We start from the raw sequence: 18,530 nt of genomic DNA on the forward strand, positions 1-18,530 counted from the left end.
CACTCACATATTTGTACTTACACGATGCACATAATTTAAAAAGATGATAATTACGCCGGGCGGTGGTGGCGCAAGCCTTTAATCCCAGCACTCGGGAGGCAGAGGCAGGCGGATCTCTGTGAGTTCGAGGCCAGCCTGGAATACAGAGTGAGTTCCAGGAAAGGCGCAAAACTACACAGAGAAACCCTGTCTCGGAAAACAAAACAAAACAAAACAAAAAAAGATGATAATTACTAAAAGGAAGGACAGAAAGAAGGAGAAGAAGAAGGAAGAGGAAGAGGAGGGGGAGGAGGAGAAGATGTTTTATTTGGCTCATGGTCCGAAGGTACAATCCACCATGCTGGGGAGAACTCAGGGACAGGAGTGTGAGGCAGCTGGTCGCATTTCCTCTAGAGCCCAGAATCAGAGATGAATACTGATGCTCAGCTCGCTTTCACCTTATTTTAAATTATTATTCACTTACAGGACCCTGGTCCATGGGCTGGTACTGCCCACAAGCAAGGTGGGTCTTCCTCAGTTAAACCTCTCTGGAAATGTACTCACGGACACACACAGCTGCGTCTCCTAGGTGATTCTAGGACTCTCAATCACCTCAAGCTGGTAATTAAGATTAAGCATCATATAGTCTATAATGACTGATTAGTAAGTAGGATCATTATGCCAAAACATGGCTTAAAGATGTGCTCGGAGCTAGCCAGCATGTGGGTCCAGAGAAGCTCTCCCTGAAAAGAGGATGTCTCCACTGGAGGAGTTGGCCAGGCTCAGAGGGAACAGAAGAACTGGGCTAAAGCTCTGAAGTGGTACATAGCCAAGGTCGAATTCTCTGCCCTTCCCCGCCAAGATACATTCTCACTATGTGGCCCTTAGCTGGCCTGGAAGTTGTCATGGAGACCAGGCTGGCCTTGTTCTCACAGAGATCCTGCCTGCCTCTGCCTCAGGAGTGTGGGAATTAAAGGCGTATGCTATTTATTTATTTATTTATTTATTTATTTATTTATTTATTTATTTATTTATTTATTCATTCATTCATTCATTCATTCATTCATTCATTTAGTCATTCATTCATTTATCTGTTTATTTATTCATTCATTCATTTATCTGTTTATTTATTTATTGGGTGGGGTCTTGCTACACTGCTCAGCCTTAGCCTTGAACTCCTTAGGCTCAAGCAAAACTGCCCCAGGCTCCAGGTACTTAATACCGACTGTCACCTTGAATGGACTGAGAGATGCTTAGGATCAGGAAAGCACACTTCTGGGTGTGCCTCTGAGGGGAGAATCACTCCCCAGTCCCTGAATCTAGCCGGCAGTACCAAGTCAGGGGCCCGGCTGGAACACAAGCGGAGGAAGAGAAAGCCAGCCAGAGTATAAAGGAAGCCCCACCTCCCTAAGCCAGTGCATCTATTGCTGTTGCTGCTGTCTGGGCATCACACTGCGACTTCTTCAGCCTTTCAGTGGGCCTTGAACTAGTAACTATCAGGAAACCTCCAGGCCTCCAGCATCAGCAGTACTTCCTCCTTGTCTTCAGGCTTTCCGCGTCTCAGGTTGAGCAGATACCATTGTCTCTTCCTCTCACTGTCCAGACTGTCATTGTTAGACCATTCAGCCTCCAGTGATGGTGTTAGCCAATCAATAAACTGTCTTTTAGAATTCCATACATATATATAGAAAGTATATATGTATATATATATATATATAATGGAAAGTATATATGTAATATATATAAATGGAATATATATATGTACTTTCACAATTGAGCATACATATGAATGCACACATATACTCTGTTTCTATAGGTGCAGCATCTTAAACTGAGGGTTACTACAGTAACTGCATGTTGGGGGTCATTGTCTTCCACACAACCACTCTAAGACCAGTTTGTACTATGTAAGACCCCCGCTCCCCATTAAAAAAGGGCAAATAACTAAACAAAGCAAGACTTACTGGACGGACATAGAAGAAAGCATTATGAAGTAGAATCCCAGGTTCTGGCATGAACAGCTGATTTTGTGAGGTTGTTGGCCAAGGAACGGGACACAGGAGACAGCCTAGGTTTGCAAGTCTTATCAGAAGTACAGGTTTGATAACACTAAGTTTTGAGATGTCCAAGTGTGTGGCCTTGGAGTGGAGGTGTTGAGATTGGAGTTAGAGATAAAGGTCTGGAAAGCAGAAGATCAATCCTGTGCATAGAGATAAAATTGGACATCTGAAGCTGTGCAAGTGGATACAATTACCTGGGAGGAATACAAAGCTAGGCATGTTGGCATATGCCTGCACTCCAAGCCTGGCACTCAGGAGGCAGGAACAGGAGGGTCAAGAGCTAAAGGACACCTTCAGTTCTATAGCAAGTTCAAGGCCAGCCTGGGATGTGTGGGACCCTGTCACAACAGCCTGAAATAAATAAACTGTTGTCGAGTTCACAGCCAACCACTCTAGGACTGCTTTGATGGTTTATTTTCTTAAAATCTAAGCACTTAGCTGGGCATGGTGGCACACACCTTCAATCCTAGCAGTTTGGGGGCAGAAACAGGCAGAGATCCCTGAGTTAGAGGCCAGCCTGGTCTACAAAGGGAGTTCCAGGAAAGGCAGGGCTACACCAAGAAATCCTGTCTCGAAAAAACAAAACAAAACAAAAAAAACAAACCAACAACAACAACAAAAAAATCCAAGCATTTAGAAGGTTCAAGTCATCTTTGGCTCCATAGAGAATTTGAAGCTAGTATGGGCTACATGAAACTCTGTCAAAAAACAAACAAACAAACAAAAGCAAATGGGAGAAAGAAAATTTATGCTCACATACTAGCTACATATAAATGTTTGTAATTATTTTATTTGAAATAACTCTAATCTGGAAACCATCAAAAGTGTGCCTAATAGGTGACCATGGGTACTGGCTATTAAAAAGAACTCTTAGCCGGGCAGTGGTGGCGCACACCTTTAATCCCAGCACTCTCGAGGCAGAGCCAGGCAGATCTCTGTGAGTTTGCATCCAGCCTGGTCTACAAAGTGAGTTCCAGGATAGGCACCAAAACTATACAGAGAAGCCCTGTCTCAGAAAACAAACAAACAAGGGGCTGGAGAGATGGCTCAGAGGTTAAGAGCACTGGTTGTTTTTCCAGAGGTCAAGAGCACTGGTTGTTTTTCCAGAGGTCCTGAGTTCAATTCCCAGCAATCACATGGTGGCTCTCAAACACCTATAATGAGATCTGGTGCCCTCTTCTGACGTGCAGTCATATATGCAAGCAGAATACTGTATACATAATAAATAAATAGATTTAAAAACAAACAAACAAACAAAAAAGAACTCTTATTTTTCCAAGGCTAAGGTAGGCTGTGAACTGTGTAACCTAGGCTAGCCTCACAGCAATCTTCCTGCTCCTGGATGCTATTAGTAGTATATGTGTATATATAGTGTATATTAATGTATGGATGTGTGTAAACACATATGCCACAATGCACACGTGGCAGGAGGAAGGCAACTCTGTGGAGTGGGTTCTTCCACCTTTATGTAACTTTCAGGGATCAAGCTCAGGTTACCAGGCTTGCTCCACAAGTGCATTTAATCTGCAGGGCTGTTTTACCTGCCCTGGAACAATTAAGGATATGAGCAACAACTTGGGGGGAATCTCAAGACAGTGTGTGGCATGAAAGCCAAGTTCAGAAGATATCCACTGAGTTCTTTGATTTATGAAACTTTCTCAAAATGACAGGTTTTTAAATTACATTTTATTTATTTTGTGCGCTGAGGGAATGTGTGGGGGTCAGGGAGCAGCATACAGAATTTGTTTCTCTCCTTTCATAGCGCGGGTCTCGGGGATTGAACCCTTCCACTCAGGATTGGTGGTAAGCGCCTTTATCTGCCAAGTCACCTCTATGTCTTCTCAAATGACAGGTTTTAGAACTGGAAAATGGACCTATTATTTAATGTCTATTATATTTATGTTACGTTGAATGAAACGAGCTTGTTTTTAATTCCAGATAACTAAATATTCAAACACTGCCTAGCTAAATCTACTGGTAAGGTTGAAGTCCATTTGAGGATGGGGGAGCATGTAGGCAGAGTTTTCCGCCTAGACCACAGATCAGCTCTGTCCCACCAGCCACTCCCCAAATAACCACACAGAGACTTAATTATAAATGCTTGGCTGATAGCTCAGGCTTGCTTTTAGCCAGCTCTTATAACCTGTAACCCATTTCTATTCATCTATGTGCTGCCCTGAGGCCTTTACCTCATCTTTGAACTTCCCATCCTGCTGGCTCTGTGTCTCATCGTCTCCCCAGACTCTACCCTTCTTCTCCCCAGCATTCTCTCTGCCCCCAAAAATCCTGCCTAGCCACCGGCCAATCAGTTTTATATTAACAATGACAGCAACGCATCTTCACAGTGTACAGAAGGATTATTCCACAGCAGTAGCAGTTCCTTTTCCCCTTGCTGCGCTCTAATACCCGACCAAAAGCAACTTGAGGAGACAGGATTTGCGGTGGCTCACACTTTCAGAGGGAATAATTGTCACAAATAAAGAATAATGAATAAATATCATACATACATACATGAATAGATGTCATGTCTACCATGACAGGAAGGCAGGGTGGAAGGGTGGCTGCTCACATTGTGTCCACAAACAGAAAGCAAAAAGGAATGCTGGTACAGTTTGCTTGCTTTTCGTATACTCAGTGTAGAACCTCAGCCCATGAGATGGAGCCATCCACACGGAAAAAGACACACATCAACGTTTAGAATAGTGACTAACCCAAAGGAGTGAGAAGGTAATTCGATTTCCAGAAGATTCACAACTGAACACATGTATAGACAAATTAAGATTGATGAGAAAGACTACATCCTATTTGCACACAGAGGAGGAAATCTAATAAAGAAAGACGAGGCCAGGTATAGAAGGTCTAATAGAGAGAAGGTAAGGCTTGGCATGGGGAAGGAGGAAAATCATTAAAAGAGATAGGAATTAGTCCAAAGGCAAGGAGTCATCCAGTGTGAAAAACTGCACAAGCTAAAGTGAAAAAACTCACAGTCACAGCCAATAAATAGTAAAACACTGAATATGCAAATAAGCACTGGCCAAACCAAGTACGACAGTAGAATGCTGAATTACCTCTGCGGCAACTGGTCCAAGAGGGTCAGGGTTTCTGCCAGTGACCTCTAGTCTTCCCCCTCGCTCCATTCAAATTCAAGGCAAGACCAAACTAAATAAGCTCTCTATGTCAATCATGTAGGATGTCTCACTCCTAGTCACCCCAGCTCCAGCTTCCTCATGGTCTCTGAATCTGATATTTAATCCCATTAAACCTGATGCCTTCTCTGCTCTCGCTAGATAAGTTCCTGCTCACCTTTCAGCCTCTGCCAAAAGCAAGTGACGACAGCCAAACTCTTGGCGGGTGCTGTGTGCAGGAAATGGCTTCTGTTCTCATTCAAACAAGCTTCGTTGGCTTTCATATGAGAATGGTTGAATTCTTGGTTTTGAAGGTAGACCTAGGGATGACCCTCTGAGGAGATGCAGAGGTGGAATGAGGCTGTCTGTTTGAAGATGGACAGGTCAAGTACCTGGAATCAGAAATGATAGGGTATTGAGTAAATAAAATCAGAAGATTATGAAGGAAAGTATCTTTTTTTGTTTTTTTAAAGATTTATTTATTTATTATGTATATAGTATTCTAATTGCATGTATGCCTGTATGCTAGAAGAGGGCACCAGATCTCATTCTAGATGGTTGTGAGCCACCATGTGGTTGCTGGGAATTGAACTCAGGACCTTTGGAAGAGCAGCCAATGCTCTTAACATCTGAGCCATCTCTCCAGCCCTGTTTCATTTTTTTTTTTAAAGACAGGGTTTCTCTGTGTAGTTTTGGTGCCTGTCCTGGATCTCACTCTGTAGATCAGGCTGGCCTTGAACTCACAGAGATCCGCCTGGCTCTGCCTCCCAAGTGCTGGAATTAAAGGTGTGCGCCATCACCGCCCGGCTTTTTTTAAATTTTTTTAAAACCTTTTAGAGCTTTATTGGGAGAGGGAGAGAGAGAGAGAGAGAGAGAGAGAGAGAGAGAGAGAGAGAGAGAGAGGGAGGGAGGGAGGGAGGGAGGAAGGAAGGAAGGAAGGAAGGAAGGAAGAAAGGAAGAAAGAAAGAAAGAAAGAAAGAAAGAAAGAAAGAAAGAAAGAAAGAAAGAAAGAAAGAAAGAAAGAAAAGAGAAGGAGGAGGTCCAGACAGAAGGAAGGAGCAGAAAGGAAAGAGCGGAAAGTATCTTAAAAAAGCTTTCTGGTTAGTAATTTTGACAAGAGACTGTTGTGAGATATTTGTACACTGTGTGAAGGTGTATTGCTGTGACTGGTGTAATATAAAGCTGAATGGCTAATAGCTAGGTAAGAGGTATAGGCAGATTTCCGGGGAAAGAAAAGAAGAGGAGGAGGAATCTAGGCTCACAGGAGACACCAGGAGACACAGAGAAACAGGAGGTGCAAAGATGGGAGAGGTAGATTTACATGATAGAATGTAGATTAATATAAAGGGATTAATTTAAGTTACAAGAGCTAGTTAGGAATAAGCCTAAGCTATAGGCCAATCTTTTATAATTAACAAGAAGTCTTCATGTCATTATTTGGGAGCTGGCTGGCTGGACAGAAAAAGACTCATTACAAGAGACTCTCCTAAAATCCCAGTGTGTATAAAGGCTGGTCACTCCAACCTTACACAGAAGGCACTTCTACAGGGACATCTGCCTAGCAACTGTTTGTTCAACCTGGGACTATGACCACTCCCAAGAATCATTGTCAGGCTGAGTTTTGTTTTTTTTTCTTGGTTTTTCAAGACAGGGTTTCTCTGCGTAGCTTTGCACCTTTCCTGGAACTCACTTGGTAGCCCAGGCTGGCCTCGAACTCACAGAGATCTGCCTTGTAGCTAGAGTTTTCCTGCCTTGCCCACAGTCAGGACAAATCTTTGTCACCCGCCAGTCCCACAGCTGCTCAGACCCAACCAAGTAAACACAGAGACTTATATTGCTTACAAACTGTATGGCCGTGGCAGGCTTCTTGCTAACTGTTCTTATAGATTAAATTAATCCATTTCCATAAATCTATACCTTGCCACGTGGCTGGTGGCTTACCGGTGTCTTTACATGCTGCTTGTCATGGTGGCAGCTGGCAGTGTCTCTCCCTCCTTCTTCCTGTTTCCCCCATTCTCCTCTCTCCTTGTCCCACCTATACTTCCTGTCTGGTCACTGGCCATCAGTGTTTTATTTATATAGAATGATATCCACAGCACTTCCCCTTTTCTTCTTTTTTTAAAAAGGAAGGTTTTAACTTTAACATGGTAAAAGTACATATAACAAAACAATTATCGAGCAAGAATTACAGTTACAATATTAAAGAAGATGTCCTATCTATCTTATATTTGTGAGTTTAAGGTTTTATATCTAACTTATCTTTTATCATAACTGAGGAAATTATAACTATCTAGTCTTCAACCACATCAAAGACCTGAGAAGGAACATAATGGTACCTGAGAAATGGTAGATGGATGCAAGCAACTTTCGGGAATCTTGCAAGAGTAGACCAAGACAGCTGGCAGCCTGGACAGTCACCTAATGTTTCTCAGCATTGTTGGTGCATTTAAATTGGCTACAGGCCTAGAGTATCTGACAGACCATTTTCATAAGCAGGAATTCTGAGAGACCATCTTACCCTGTCTTGGCAGAGTACAGTGGTCACTTTCCTTGTGTCCCGCTTGTCCAGAAAGGACAGCATTGCATTTGTACTGTCAGCCGTCAAGGCAAGGGCAGTTCTTTGCCCAGTAGGCCATTTTGTGCCAAAAAGACAAACTTCCAAATGGAAATGTCTTAGAAGCCCAACATTCTCTCCGGATCAAATTGGTGCAGCCAGGAGTAATTGTGTCTCACGTCAACAGAATTCTAAGTTATTTAAATGCCATATTCTCTAGGTCTATGAAGTGTTTGAAGATTACCTATCTATCTGAAATATATCTATGTATACCTAGAAGACTTAACTAACATGGCTACAAATATGATTATCATAGATGACTACTTATTAATCTATTTTTTAATTATCCATTACAATTTTAAATGAGTTACATAAACATAATACCTCAAACAAGAATAGAAATACATATGTACAATATAACAAAATTAACTTCAAGTTTGTATCACTAAACTAAAATTTATACCAATGTAAAACATTTTAAACATAAACTAAAATCTATACCAATGTAAAACATTTTAAACAAGTTGTTCTTTAAAAGTAGGTTCATAATCAAAATCACATTTCAGTACCATTAGAATACCACCACACCGCCTGGCTCTGCCTCCCGAGTGCTGGGATTAAAGGCGTGCGCCACCACCACCCAGCCCAAGCTGAGTTTTTGTGGCACATACCTGTAATCTCAGCACTCAGGAGGCTGAAGGGAAGGATCCCAAGTGTGAAGACAGCCTGGAATATATAGTGAATTCCAGGTCAGCATGGATACATATGGACCCTGTTTAAAAACAAAAATAAGGGGGTGTAGAGATGGCTCAGCAGCTAAGCACACATGTCGTTTTTGCAGAAGACCCTGGTTTGGCTCACAAGAGTCCAAAACTCCAGTCCCAGAGGATCCAACACCTTCTTCTGACCTCAGTGGCATGCAGATGGTGCACATAGAAAATGTCCATATACATAAAATAAAAATAATAAAATGAATAATAAAAAAACCAAATAAGGCAGCTGGAGAGATGGCTCAGTGTTTAAGAGCACTGAGTGCTCTTCCAGAGGACCTGGGTTCAATTCCCAGCACCCACATGGGCAGCCTAGAACTGTCTGTATCTCCAGTTCCAAGGCCCTGACACCCATGGCAAAACATGGCACATAAAAAAAAAAAACAAGCAAACAAACAAAAACAAATAAGATGACCTCGCTCAAATGAGGATTACATCAGGTATTTTAAAAAAAATAATAGTTGGCTATTATAATTATTTGATTTATAATTTGTTTTTCTTATATCTTATTTATTTCTGAGACAGGAGAGCTCAGGCAAGGATGAACTTGACTCTTTGAACCTTCTACGGCCACCTCTCACGTGCAGGCAGGGACTTCCACATCTGGTTTTATACGATGCTGGGGACGGAGCCCAAGGCTTCGTGTGTGTTAGGCAAGCACTTTCCCAACTGAACCACATCCCCAGCCCTGATTTCTTTCTTTGAGACTGTATGACATCTAGCCCACTCTGGCCTCAAACTTGCCATGTAGCTGAGGTTGACCTTCAACTTCTGATCCTCCTTTCTTTACCTCTTAAATGCTGGGATTACAGGTGTGCACCACCATGCCTGATTTATGTGGTACTGGAGATGAAACCCAGGGTTTTGTACATGTCTGGCAACCATTTTATTGATTAAGTTATATCATCATCTTCCTTCAATTTTTTTTGTCAGCTTCTTGATATGTAGCCCTTTCTAGTCTATGATTTCCTAAGCAGTACCAGGATGGTCTCACATTAGTGGTAATCCTCTTGCCTCTGCCTCCTAAATGTTGGGACAGTAGGTATGTGCCACCATGTTTGACTTTCCTATTAATTTTGCCTTTAAAATCTTCCCCTTGGTGGGTGAGAAGGCTCACCAAGTAAAGGCACTCACTGCCAGCTCTAACGATCTGAGTCTGATCCCCAGGACTCACATGGTGGAAGGAGAGAACTGAGTTCTAAAAGGTATCCTCTGACCTCAGCACATGTACATGTTAACCAACCAAATAAATGCAAGCTGGACATTGTGGCACATGCCTTTAATCCCAGCACTAGGCAGAGGCAGGTGGATCTCTGCGAGTTTGAGACCAGTCTGGCTTATATAGTGAGTCCCAGGACAGCCCAGGGCTACATAGTGAATCCCTGTCTCAAAACATACAAACAAAAACAAAAATAAATGTAAACAGATTAGAACAACTGCAACAAAAAATGGCCCCTGCCTTGATCAATTTGAATTTGCCTACAGTTGACTGTGACTCACATAGTCACAGACTTTGCAGTGCTCTACTATTCCAAAGTAAGTACCATATCTTTGGACACTCTTTCTCTCTCTCTTGGTTGACAGTTCTTTTATTTATTTTACTTTATGTGTGGGGGTGTTTTGCCTCCATGTATGTGTGTGTACTGCATTATGCAGTGCCCTCAGTTCTGAAACTGGAGTAACAGAAGGTTGTGAGCCGCCATGTGGATGGAGGCTGGGAATGCAACCCTGGTCCCCTTGGGGTGCACCCCTGGGGTGCTCTTAACCCTAAGCTGCCTCTCCAGCCCTTGGCTGGCATTGCTGTGTGGGGGGAGACAGTGTATAGAAGCCCTGCAGGTGGAAACGGAGCAAGAGCCTGAGGAACTGGGTGGTAGCGTCCTGAGGCCATAGTACTCACCCTGTGTCCTTGGTGATGAATAGGAAGAAAGTTTCCCACGGTTTTACATTGACTTCTGTACCCAAGATCATACTGGCTTGTGCGTCTGTTGGAGAGACAGGGGAGGAGGGGGTGGGGATGTATTTATTTTGGCTCATGGTCTGGGAGCTGCAAGGTTGAAGGTGTGCATCTGGTGATGGTCTTCTTGCTGGCAGAGTCTTAAGCACAGGGCGTTGCACGACCAGAGACAGGAAGTGAACGTGCCCGAGTGTGAGGAGCATACGTCTAGTGCTGGGGTTGTAACTCGGTGGTAGAATGTGTGCCCACGATGCAGGAAGTCTGGGTTTAATTCTCAACACCAACGTTTTTACTATGGCTTTGTAATAGGTCTTTCTTGTTAAAGTCCTTTCTTCTTCTTCTTCTTCTTCTTCTTCTTCTTCTTCTTCTTCTTCTTCTTCTTCTTCTCTCTCTCTCTCTCTCTCTGAAAGACATGGTCTTACTATGTAGCTCTAGCTGGCCTGGACCTCACAGAAATCCAATTACCTTTGTTTCATGCCTGTAATCATATCAGCACTTAGGAGGCTGAGGTAGGAGTTTGAGGCCAACCTGGGCTACATAGTGAGTTCTAGGTCAGCCTGGGCTACAGAGAGAGACCTTGTCTCAATGCACTTTCTCCAAAACAGTGTTGGTCAAAAAGTGCTAATAGGGGAAACCACAGACAATTTGTGGGTGGTGGTGGGGAGGTCAACTCTGTGGGAAACAGATTTATTCTTAGGGCTTCCTAATAGCTAATAGAAGAAAAATGATGTAGAAAAGGGGTGGGGGAGGGGCTGAGGACATGGCAGAGGTTTACCTAGCTTCAGCAATAATGAAAACAGGAATGCAGACCCAAGGAGGCGTGGAAAGGGCAATCTGTGAGGGGCAGGGCAGGGAAAAGAAGGAGAAGGAAGAGCCAGAGTAAGAGTGACTAAGAGGGAGGTGTGACAGCTGTGCATGCTTTGCCGGAGAATTCCCCCTTTCCTTATAGTGATTTCCTACCGAGGCTGATGGGAACGGGAGCTGTTTGTGTTTCTTTTTTTTTTTTTTTTTTTTTTGGTTTTTCGAGACAGGGTTTCTCTGTGTAGCTTTTTTTTTTTTTTTTGGTTTTTCGAGACAGGGTTTCTCTGTGTAGCTTTGCGCCTTTCCTGGAGCTCACTTGGTAGCCCAGGCTGGCCTCGAACTCACAGAGATCCGCCTGGCTCTGCCTCCCGAGTGCTGGGACTAAAGGCGTGCGCCACCAACGCCCGGCGCTGTTTGTGTTTCTAACAGCTGGAGCTAAGAAAAGAAAATTCGGGGCTGGAGAGGGGGCTCAGCGGTTAAGAGGACCTGAGTTCAATTCCCAGCAACCACATGGTGGCTCACAACCATCTGTAATGAGATCTGGTGCCCTCTTCTGGTCTGAAAGGATATGTGCAAGCAGAAGCAGAACATTGTATACATAATAAATAAATCTTAAAAAAAAAAAAAGGAAAGAAAGAAAGAAAGGAAGGAAGGAAGGAAGGAAGGAAGGAAGGAAGGAAGGAAGGAAGGAAGGAAGGAAGGAAGGAAGGAAGGAAGAAAGAAAGAAAAAGGAAATTCAACATAGGGGCTAGGGCTATTGATTGGTTCATAGAGTGCTTGACTAGCATACACAAAGCCTGGGTTCGATTCCCAGCATTAGCATGAACCAGGTGAGATGATGCCCCCTGGAACCCCAGCACTCAGGAGGTTCAGGCAGCGGGAGCAGAAGTTCAGGGCTGTTCTCATCGACAGAGAAAATCTGAGGCTAGCCTGGGCTACATGAGACTCTGTCTCCGTTTGTTTGTTTGTTTTTGAGACAGGATTTCTCTGTGTAGTTGCCCTGGCTATTCTAGAACTCCCTCTGTAGACCAGGCTGTCTGTCCCAGTATTAAAAAAAATATCTGGGGGTGGGAGCACATACCTTTAATTCCAGCACTTGGAAGCAAAGGCAGGCAAATCTCTGTGAGTTTGAGGCCTGTCTAGTTCTACAGAGTGAGTGAGTTCCAGGACAGCCAGGGCTACATAGTGAGACCCTGTCACTACAAAAAAAAAAAAAGAAAGAAAGGAAGAATGTTGGTACCTGTGTTTGCCTTGTGTTTTGGTTTACCTTGTTTGCGATGGGGTAAGATAGACCCAAAGTTGACCAGTTATGGAAACATCTGACAGCCCTGTAGCATCAGGATTAAAGTTATTACTTATGGCTTTAGAGTCCCTGGGGGCACGGGTTTGCTAACATTTATCCCCTCTTTCTTCCCTCTTAGCTTGTGGACCTCACAGAAGCCTTCAGGACGTCAAGCTTGCAGCTGCTGGGAAGAGCAAGGCGCTGTCACTGATCAGCCGATGTGCTTGTTCTGCCTCAGTGACCTCGGAATGTTTGCCCTACCCGACTCTTCTCCTGGAGGGCAGGGTGCCTGGAGGCCGGAAGCTGCTGCTCTGGCGGACTAGCCAAAGACGTAGGAGCTAAGAGGGCTGCCAGAGTATCTCCACAACCATCTTGAGCTTCACAGTTTCACCTAGATGACACATTAAATTCCTGCTAAATGACACACCTTCTAGTGCTAGGCCAGTTGCCATGGTTACCACCAAACTCCTAAAGGCAGCGGAAGGATACAAAGACCAAATTCCTCGAGAAATCTTCATGCATTCCCAGAGCAGGCATAACTATTCCTTCCAGTTATGGGCATATTCCTCCAAAAATATTTTAATCTGCATTTATTACCTTGAAGCACTAAGAGCTGGATTTTTTTTTCCTGTCCACCTCTCACCTCCCTACCTACCCCGCCTCACAGTTAAGAGCGCTTTGTGTTGACCAGCGTTCAGATCTGAGCACCCAATTCAGTAGGCTCACATCCATCTGTGAACTCCAGCTCTGGGAGATGCTACACCCTCTGCTGGTTTTGGTGATCACCTGCACACACGTGTGCAAACACATACACAAATAAAAGTAAAGGAAATGCTTTAAAAACTACCTCGCAGAAGTGGACAGAATGGAGTGACTATTGGCCTGCCGATTCCACTTCTAAGAATTTGTCCTAAATAAATGCATACACTAAATCCCACATGTATTCAAATAATTAAGCAAAAGAGAGGAAGCTGGGCATGGTAACCCCAGCACTTAGAAAGTAGAGACAGGCCAGGCGTCCCAGCACTTGGGAGGCAGAGGCAGGTGGATCTCTGTGAGTTCGAGGCCAGCCTGGGCTACAGGGTGAGTTCCAGGAAAGGCCCCGAAGCTACACAGAGAAACCCTGTCTCAAAACAACAACAAAAAACAAAAACAAAAAAAAAAAAGGTAGAGACAGGAGGATCAGGAGTGAGTTCTAGGACATCCTGGGCTACATCAGACCCTGATTTTTTTTTTTTTTTTTTTTTTTGGTGGCACACACGTTTATTTTATTTTATTTTCTGGAGCTGAGGACCAAACCCAGGGCCTATGCGCTTGCTAGGCAAATGCTCTACCACTGAGCTAAATCCCCAACCCCCAGGCCCTGATTTTATAATTAATTACTGCATAGGATATTTTAAATTTATTTTATTTTATTTTATTTTTTGAGGCTGAGGATCGAACCCAGGGCCTTGTGCTTGCCAGGCAAGCGCTCTACCACTGAGCTAAATCCCCAACCCTTAAATTTATGTGCATTGATGATTTGCTTTCATATATGTCTGTGTGAGGGTGTTGGATTCTCTGGAACGGGAGTTACACAGACAGTTGTGAGCTGCCATGTGGGTGCTGGGAATTGAACCTGGGTCCTCTGGAAGAGCAGCCAGTGCCCTTAACCACTGAGCCATCTCTCCAGCCCGATATATAGGATTTTGTTTGTTTGTTTGTTTTATTTTTGGTTTTTGAGACAGGGTTTTTCCATGTTGTTTTGGTGCCTGTCCTGGAACTCATTCTGTAGCCCAGGCTGGCCTTGAACTGACAGAGATCTACCTGCCTCTGCCTCGAGTGCAGGGATTAAAGGTGTGCGCCACCACCGCCTGGAAGATATTTTTATCTGTAGATTTTGTTTCTGAATTTGGAAAATGGGCTACCTTCTTGAATTTCAGGAATATATACCATTAGTGTATACACACACACACACACACATATACACATACACAAACATATATACATATACATACACATATATAAATACTATATGTTTGTTCCTGGGCCTCCAATTAAAGAAGAATGGTAGTCACTTTCTCTCCTTCTTGTTCGCATTGATCCTCTAACCAGATTCAGAAGTCTTTCCCCATCTTCCAATGCCTACGAACTCCATTTTCTCACCACGCTGTACGCTTTCACACAGCCCCACCTCTTGGAGGTCCCTGTGCCGTTCAGATCTTTCCCGCTGGATGAAAATCTTGTATTACTTTTATCTATCTTATTGGTGTGTGAGCATGGAGGCCAGAGCAGGTGGGAGCTGGAGCCTGCAGGAGGAGCCAGTTCTCTGTCTAGCCTCCTAAGCCGGCTGGCCCTCTCTGGTTGGCTGGACTCCTGTGCGGTGCTCATCTCTACCCCACTTCCTGTCCTGGTTTGATAGCTCACCCCTTCCTTTTGCTCTCTTCCTTTACTCAGATGTATCCTTCAGCAGCATCCTGAAAGGGGGGCAAAGAAGTGAAAACTTAGCCTACTGTGCATGTCATACTCTAAGTTCAAATTATTCCCGGTTCTGCAGTTGATGAGCAATGAACCATTGTCTTCTGTCATGGAGAAGTTTAATTTATTCTAACTCCCAAGCAGCCTCATCCTCCTTTTTTCCGCCCCTTTAAAGATTTGCTGCCCCTCTCCTTTTACCCAGTGCTTAGAGAGTTTGAACTGAGTGATTCCAGGAAGGGGAAATCAGGAGGACTGCCAAGAGTTCAAGACCAGCTTGGGCACATAGTGAGTTTTAGGTCAGCCTGGCCTACAGAGTGAGATCCTGATTAAAAAACCAAACCAAACCAAACCAAACCAAACCAAACCAAACCAAAACAAAACAAAACAAAACAAAACAAAAAACAAAAGTAACACCAACCCTTCCCACTCCCCAAATTAAACTTTAAGATAATATCTTTTTTTTCCCCCTAAGACAACTTTGTCCCTGAGATAGGGTTTCATGTAGCCCAGGCTGGCCTCTACTTCTTTGTGTCCCTGAAGGGTTTCATGTAGCCCAGGCTGGCCTCCACTTCTTTGTGTCCCTGAGGATGATTCAAGTACTGCTGATCCTCCTGCCTTCACTTCCTGAGTGCTGACATTGTGTGTGCCTCCACATCCAATATATGTGGTGGGAGGACTCTACTCAGTGCTTAGTGAAGGCTAGACCTGCACACTACCAGTTGAGCTAGGCGCCCAGCCCATTTCCTCCTTTCTCCTTTCTTCATTAGCTCTCTCTCCTCATCCTTCCATCCCCCGTTTCTTTTCCTCCTTACAGGATGTGAGTCCTCTAGTGTAGAACCATATTAATTTACTTTTCAAAAATTTCCTCTGCTCCCTGGATTATCTTCGTGATCCCTAAGATAAGTTTTCCTTCCTCCAGCTTGTTTGTCTTGGTGTCCATCTTTATTTTGGAAGCTTTCCTCGAAGCCTTCCAGGTCTGTTGATCCATGGATGTTTGTTTTGGCTTTCAGTGGACTTGTGGCAGATCTAACTGGAAGCTGGGTGTGAGGAGGCAGGTCTTCTTGTTGCTTGTGAGACTATTTTTAGATCGATGAGACAGCTAGCCAGCGTGGGCGGGGTGTTCCCGCACGTGCCTGTTTATCTAGGTATTTTCTCTGTAGCAATTTAATCAGGCGAGAAAGTCTCTCACCTCCCGCCAGGAAGAATAACCCTGACTTCTGGGGCTGTAGTCCAGGGAGAGGAAGGAAGGGAGGATGTAGGGAATCTGCCCACCTGCCTCAGGGCACACATTTGGTTCTCCTTAGATAATGGATTTGTGGGGAGGGAAGGTTGTGTAACTGATGCAGGGCCCTCCCCGCTTCTCTTCTCTCCCCCTCTTCCCCCACGTTTCCTCTTTCCCTCTCTCCCAGGCTTCTTTTCTTCACTCCCTCCCTTCCTTAGTGGTCAGTGCTCGAACTTACTATGTAGCCCAGGCTATCCTCAAACTCTCAATCCTTGTACCTCGGCCTCCCCAGTGTTGGGTTACAGGTGTACCCACCATTCCCAGCATACCCCTTGCTGTTTGCAGTATCTCATCCCTAACACATCTTCCAGCATTCAGTGGCTGTGTCTTCCTGGGATGTGTGGCTTTCCCTTGCTCTCCTAGTAGTTACCCTTCCTCTGTGTTTGGGTACACATGGCTCCTAGTTTTATGGAAAGGAGGTTTGTTTCCATTTGTTTGGGTTGTGTTTCAGGGAAGTTTTTGAAAGAAAAGGATAGGGCCAATGAGATGGCTCAATGGATAACGGTACTTGCCGCCAAGCTTGTGACTCAAGTTTGACCCTGGGATCTCATGCTTGGAAGAAGAGAGCCACCTCCCTCAAGCTGTCCTGTGACCTCTATGTGTACACCGTCAAAGGTGCAGCACGTGCCGTGACTTTTTAAACAGCCAAAGAATATGCACAGGCATTTCTAAAAGGAGACACGCAAACTGCAAAGAGCTAGATGAAAAATTCTCAGCATCACTAATCATCAGAGAAGCGCAAGCCCAGCCACAATGAGCTGTCTCCTGACTTCTGTCAAAAGATGAAAGATGATGTTGGAGAAGACGAAGAAAACCCTAGCACACTGCTGGATGAACAGCCATTAGAAACAACACTGATAGGCGGTGGTGGTGCACGCCATTAATCCCAGCACTCAGGAGGCAGAGGCAGGTGGATTTCTCTGAGTTCGATGCCAGCCTGGTCTACAAAACAAGTTCCAGAGCAGCCAGGTATACACTGAGAAACCCTGTCTCAAAAAACAAACAAACAAGCCGGGCGTTGGTGGCGCACGCCTTTAATCCCAGCACTCGGGAGGCAGAGCCAGGCGGATCTCTGTGAGTTCAAGGCCAGCCTGGGCTACCAAGTGAGCTCCAGGAAAGGCGCAAAGCTACACAGAGAAACCCTGTCTCGAAAAACCAAAAAAAAAAAAAAAAAAAAAAAAAAAAAAAAAAAAAAAAAACAAACAAACAAACAAAAAAGTAGCCTAAAATGACCATGAACTAGCTCCTGATCTTGCTTCTACATGCCAAGGGCTAGAATTACAGGTATGTAAATGTTGCCCAATGCCTTTTGTTTGTGATTATTTTGTTGACAAATTTTGTGTCTGGTCATCAGTGAAATTTTTACATAGTTTTCCTTTTGTTATTGGTGGTGTCTGGGTAACTGGTTTTAGTGGTGTGATAATACTGGCTTGATGGTCTTATTTCCCTTTCTATTTTGTGGAATAGTTTGAGAAATACTGATGTTCATTCTTTCAAGTCTGGTAGGCTGTCCTGGAACTCACTGTGTAGGCCAAGCTGGCCTTCAGCCTGAGGCAATGTTCTTGTCTCAGCCTACTCAGTGTGAGCCACAATATCCAACATGACTGAAATATAAATGTGAGTATGTGTGTATGTTAACATACATACATGTAATTCACTATTTCTGTTCATTAAGATGGACCAGGAATAGTGAGAACTTATAGCAATGAGCACACCTCATGCCCAGATCTTGGTTCCTCAATACTGCTCTTTAATTAAAAGGACTTGATTTGAGGGACATATTGAACCTGAAACATCTTGAGGCACCAGGAAATAAAGAAGTGCTTGAAAAGAGAAGTGGAAATATCAAAAGGACTCATAAACTAATGAACTTAACAATTGAGCTATCTCTCCAACCCTGTTAATGTAATTCTTGACTGTATATATTGTATATACTTATTGTATTTATTGTATATAGTTTTTCTTTTTTTGGTATTGTTTTTATTTATTTTTTAATTACATTCATGATATTAATTACATTCATGATATTAATTACATTTGTGATATTCATTTATTACATTCGCAGTATTCATTCAATAATTATATTTATGATATTCATTAATTACATTAATTGTATTAATTTATTACATTCATGATATTATGTCCTGATATTACTGTCCATTTGTGGGGCTTTTCCATCACACAAAACAGATTCTGTACTTAGTAAATCATTGCTCTATATTCCTTTCTTCTCCATCTGAGATAACATCTAATCTTTCTATCTCTA

At 43.6% G+C, this 18,530-nt stretch overlaps 1 non-coding gene across 1 annotated transcript; it reads right to left on the reverse strand.

Annotated features, from left to right (window-relative positions):
* Nucleotides 1-13,947: 13,947 nt before the first annotated feature.
* Trnaa-ggc (transfer RNA alanine (anticodon GGC)) lies at nucleotides 13,948-14,022 on the reverse strand. Its single transcript has one exon. It is a non-coding gene; the product is annotated as a tRNA-Ala (tRNA).
* Between the last annotated feature and the right edge of the window lie 4,508 nt (nucleotides 14,023-18,530).

Source organism: Peromyscus maniculatus, chromosome 10 (assembly GCF_049852395.1).
Source record: "Peromyscus maniculatus bairdii isolate BWxNUB_F1_BW_parent chromosome 10, HU_Pman_BW_mat_3.1, whole genome shotgun sequence".
NCBI classification, from domain to species: Eukaryota; Metazoa; Chordata; class Mammalia; order Rodentia; family Cricetidae; genus Peromyscus; species Peromyscus maniculatus.